The sequence below is a fragment of the Carassius gibelio genome, chromosome B9 (genome assembly GCF_023724105.1).
Source record: "Carassius gibelio isolate Cgi1373 ecotype wild population from Czech Republic chromosome B9, carGib1.2-hapl.c, whole genome shotgun sequence".
Lineage (NCBI taxonomy): Eukaryota > Metazoa > Chordata > Actinopteri > Cypriniformes > Cyprinidae > Carassius > Carassius gibelio.
Window position 1 is genome coordinate 13,220,873 of NC_068404.1, and position 6,055 is coordinate 13,226,927.

A 6,055-nucleotide genomic window follows, 5' to 3' on the forward strand; every position below is an offset into this window, starting at 1 on the left:
TGCTGACTTCCACCTGGGAGTAGCCTTTGTGGCATTAGTTCATTTAAAGTTATATAAGCATGAATGTTCGTCAGTGAACTCTTGAAATGACAGAATTGTTTTGTTATCTGGTAGTGGCCACTTCTCGCCAGTTTTCATTCATAATAAATGATGGTAGCTTAATCGCTGTAAAACCTCTATATACAAGCTGTATAACTGAAGAAATCATGTTTTTGCTTTTACAGTTTGGTATTTTGAATAATTTGATTTTATTATAAATCTAAGACTTACATCCAGTGTGTGTGGATGGACCATTCAAAAGTTGATAAGATTTGTATAATGCTGTTGAAAGAAATCTCTAATACTCACCAAGGCTATATTTATTTGAATAAAAAATAAATAAATGGTAAAACTATATTGTGAGGTATTATTACAATTTAAAATAAATAATTTATTCCTGTGTTCCAATTCAAATTTTCAGTGTCACATGATCCTTTAGAAATCAATCTAATTTAAATGCTGACTTAATAAGAAACATTTCTTATTATCAATGTGGAAAATAGTTCTGCTTAATAATGTTGTGAAAATCATGGTTTATTATATTCAGGATTCTTTGATTAAATATAATTTATCTGTAAAAGTTAAAGTCTTAACTGTGGCTTTTGATCTGATCAGTTTAATGAATCCTTTAACAACAACAACAAAAATCATCCTGACCACAAACTTTGAAACGTTAGTGCATTTCCAAGATGATACAAGGCCAAACAAGGCCACTACCAACTGAGAATTTATGTGTCTGACCCTCTTGATAACATTTGAAATGTTGTTGTTTCCGATTTAGCCAATCATCTCCTTGCTGAAATTAGAAGTTACTTGGGTACAAATCTTAAAAGAAATTATTGAGAGCTTTGAATAACTCATTCTAACTAGAAGAACTCGTACTAACCATGACGTAAGTAGACATTGATTGGCAAGAAGCGTTCGAAAACGCCCCTCACCTGCCATTATTTAAAACGCTGGGTAACATACTGTAAACATTGTGTCAATCTATTTTGCAAGTATGATGAACTGCAATAAATATATGGATGCTGAAGTGCAGGCACTTGTAGCAAATGTAGCACTGCCAGTTGTCGTTAGACATTCTTAATCCCCCTTTCCGTTCTTTCAATCCCTTTATGTATACATCGACATTCCATGTCCATTATTGTGAAACCCGCGAGACAAACAAAAACACAGCTCCGAACACAGCATCCTCCATCCTCCTGTTGTAAATGTTTTTCTTCTTTGTTAATGTTGTTGTTGAACGTCGCGCACAAATGACATCACTGTAGCCCAGCTTACGTCACGTCCTAGTACACACACTCGGTGCAACCCTTTAAATGCTACTGGGAAATAGTCCCAGTTTAGTACTGTACATTAAGTTCTGAATCTAAAGCGGTGCGAAAGGCCCTCATGTACACTAGTGGTGGAAGTGATTGAAGCTACGTATTTTAATATATCAGCATTTTTTATTGCAATGCAGAAACACACATCATGTTTGAATTATGATGAGTCAATCTAGGAGCTGCATCTTTAATACAAGGTCAAATATAATCAATTATATGCAACCATCTCAGATCTGAGTTTTTAAAGGGGTCAACGTATGCAACATTCACGTTTACAAGTTGTTTGAACTGAAATGTGTGTTTGCAGTACATGTACACACATATAATGATAAAAATCCACCCAGTGTTTTTCTTTTTTTAATCTCGTTAAATTATTTCCCATTTCTCAAATTGAGCCAATCTCAGATGTCTGCCTGTGTGACATCACACAGACAGGCCCCTCCCATGATTATTGATTGACAGTAGCATTTCAGCACAAAATGGACTGGTGTCTTACCTTAGACCCGCCCTGGGTGACTGATCAATCCGCCATTGTTTCACCGCCGAAGCAGATGTAGACAAGAATGTCTTCATTTACTCCTGACATCTGAGCCGCTGAAGATGCAGTGGATTACAATTGTTTTGAAGTGAATGTGCCCCCCCGATCTACTTATGTCTATTTTCGCACAAATCATTCGTGGTCCAGCTTCACCTTTTTTTCATGAATCTTCGCAAATCGCCTTTCCTAATAATGTACTAGTTAGCAAGTTTCACGATGAATGCGGCTAAAGTTTACCGTCTCTCAGACAGCGGCTCATAAGAGAGGGGTGGGGTGAGCAGAGCTCATTTGCATTTAAAGTGACATGCAGTAAAACGGCTTGCTGTAGACAAAACACATCTTTTTATAGGGTAAAACAGACTTTTCATTAAGACTCTAAAGAATCATATAAGCTTGTGGAAAACAGGCATCCAATGACCCCTTTAAGAGATGTGCATGCAGGAGAAAGGAGCTTGTTTTGACTGGTTTTCTCTGCTTGTTATTTTCAATAAAACTTCCTGTCTGAGAAAGTAAGAGATGGATGACTGGCCTCAGCATCATGAATGGAGGCTGTTCTGTCAGCATTGCTGCGGTGGCTGCTCATGTGGGACTGTAAAACGGATCACCAGCCATACATCCCCTGGGTTTCAGCAGATATTACAGAAGCAAACCACAGCTGTTTGTACAGTCCATCTGTCACAGGCTCAAAGGTGTTTTACAAGCATTTAATTATCGGTGTTGTGTTGTTTTTGCGAGGGAGGATTCATTCATAGTAATTTTCTTTTTTTGTTCCTATTTCCATTTCAGAATTCCTAACAAAATAGCATATTCTTTCAAATCTTCGTCTTCGATTTAGTTAATTATAAAGCTCAGTGTCACTTCCTTCTCTTGTCACCAAACACGCGCTTGGCCCTGAGGAAATGAATGTCACATTTTTGTGGTAAGCACTCCAAGATTATAGAGAATAGATATCATGAGCTTCCTTTTTACTTGGAGATTTATATCACTCTGTGGACAGAGAATTAAATTGTTTATTTTGACACTTACACTACCGTTTAAAGATTTGAGGTAGGTATGCATTTTATTTTTAGGAAATTAGCATTTTTATTCAGTAAGGATGCATTAAATTAAACAAAAGTGACAGTAAAGGCATTTATAATGTTTAGGGGTGTCACAATTTCGATTTTAAATCGAAATCGATCGAAATTAATTCACAGTCTCAAACTTCGAATTAAAAAATGGAATTGTCGATGCTGCCACGCCCCCATGTTGTATGATGGCAAATCAATGACAAAAATAACCGAGCATACAACTGATGCTGGCGCGCGCGCTATATGGCTTCCGCGAGAGGAAAACTGAATCGGATGCGAAGAAACAGGAGCCAGCGAGCTCATTTCAAACTCTCGCGCGCGCGCGTGACATGTACTCTGCGCGCAATACAAGCCCTCGCGCGCGCATGCTCATTCCCCACATCCTCGCGCTCGATCATCTCACCTCTGCTCGCGCGAACAATTTTATTTTTGTCAGTCGTGGGGCGGGGCTTGCTGTTTTAGTTGTTATCTCAAATGTCATTGGTTATTCCCCTTTTCCTAAAGTCAGTATTCGACGCCTGTTAGAAAATGATTAATAATTCACTTGACTTGACCCATGACTTCATCAGTGGACCAGATACATGCGAGTAATCATTTCTTTTGCTTGTTTAATTTATTTTTGTCTTTAATGTAATTTAATGCATTGTTTATAGAGTAGATCTTTTGTAGATACTTGATTAACTGGAATTCTTCTGATTGCTAGTGATTGCAGTCTTGTAATAAGAGATACACATATTTTACAGACTGTAATGATGCACACACACACACACACACACACACACACATACATACATATATATAAATCTAAATCCAAATGAATGACAGTGAAGTGTTTAACAAGTGTTTTATCTTTAATCTTTTAAATAGATACATCGTAATATCTTTTATGAAGAAGACTACAATTACAAAAAAGAGAAACTGGATGCCAGTTTATTTTAAGTTTTCAATTGACTAAAGATATAAGTTATTGTTACATTATGTTGTTAATAAAAGTTTTAAATTTGACAATGTAGTGTGGTACATTGCAAACAAAGGTCAGATATATTGCATAAAAGTCTAGTTTGAAAAATGACAATCTGTGCTTTAAAAAGAATAAATGTAAAAATCGAGAATCGAATCGAACCGTGAGCTTAGAATCGAAAATGCAATCGAATCCAGGATTTGGAGAATCGTGACACCCCTAATAATGTTACAATAAAATATTTTTACCTATCAAGGAATTTTGAACAAAAATATATTAAGCAGTACAACTGTTTTTAACATTGACAATAGGGCTAGGTAACGTTTTAATGAATTTGAATTTAAGATGCAATAAATCCATTAAGCTTTATTCTAGAAATATAATTATGTCATTTAAAGTTAAGCTTGGTATTCTAACTTTAATATTATAAAAAAACATTGCGCGCGATTTAAGTGTTTGTATACAAATAAGCTAATTATAACCTTAAATATTAATGTAGTACCAACTGACTTTGATGTATATTTTACAGCATTAGCTAGTACTGTACCTGATTTTGGTCATTTAAATATAGCCTTGGTGAACATAAGAAACTTTTGATCAAAAATCTTACCAACCCTAAACTTGTGAAAGGTAATTTAGGTGTACAATAAAGCACAAAACTGTATAATGAAAGACAAAACTTATTTAGGATAAAAGACAAAACTGAATTTGAAGTATTATTGTGGTTATAATTTTTCTTTCTTCACAAGAAAATTTGATTGAGAGAGATTTATGTTAAAACCTGTGGAGATTCCCCACTGCATTTCAGTGGATCTCTCCTCTGTCTGCAAGTAAACTCAGACAGACAAAAATAGACGACCTCCTTTTTTCCATCCATTTTTTATGTATGGTTCGTGACACATCTCAAAGAGACAATGAGACGTTTAAAGCATTAATGAGTAAAGTTCTCGTGTTTTGATGGAAAGAGGAAGAGTCATAAAAATTTTTAAAAAAAAGATATGTACATCTGTAGCCCTTTGATTGTACAGCCTGTTCCTTGTGTTTGTACAAGTTGTGCAAGAAAGATTTTTACAAGACATCTACAGTATAGTTTAGAAGTGTGTACATAACTATTATTATATTAACATTTTATGTTTTTTGCTGTATTTATCATTGTTATGAGTATTCAGTGACTTTCTTTTACTCAAAATCATGTTATGCAACACATAAAGAAAATTAGTATCAATATATAAATCAGATAGATATATAGAGAGATTATTGGGCCAGCTGTATTTGGTGGAAGGGTAATGTGTATGTTTGATGTAGTGTTTTCCAAATCTGGAGAGAGTGGAAACAAATTTTAATTATAGCGCTGTGAACTGAAATAATGAAATTGCTTTTGATTGGTTCACTTCACTGGTTCTTAGCTTAACATTTTAAAAATGTCCAGTGTTTCTGCATTGGGATACACAAACAAACAGAGCCCTCAGTGTTTACACTTTGGTGTTGAAATCAACCTACTAATGGCTTTACTTGTAGCTGTCTCTGCATATTAAGTTTGGATATGAAAAATGTATTTTAACATTGATAAAAATGCACTGCATACTTGGCCCCATCAGATTAGATTAGATTCTGTTCAGTGTGATATGAAGCTTGAATGAAAATAGTGTAATGAGTACTATGGCTTTAGTAGAAGAGACCATTTTATTGCTGTGGTATTCTTGTAAACCATGCAAACACAATGGGAAATTTTGACATTCTCAGTAGAGATGCACCACAATAAACACTTTATTTAAAGGGATAGTTCACCCAAAAATAATTGTCATGTCATTTTTCAGTCTGTTCACTTATCGAAGACCAAAAGAGCTTTTTTTTTTTGCTATATTTGGCCGATAAATTTTGGTTGCCAAATCCCTAGTCCTTGTTACCTTTCCTTGAATGTGGTAGTTCTGTTTCTGTCTATGCAGGGTCAGAAATTTGTATTTCATCAATAATATTTTTGAAGTTTTGAAGATGAACGACGGGTTTGGAACAACATGAGGGTTAATTAGTGACAGAATTTTCATTTTTGGGTGAACTATCCATTTAAGCCATTAGTTGTTTATGATAGTCAACCGATAAATAGCTGATGTTAAATTTAAAA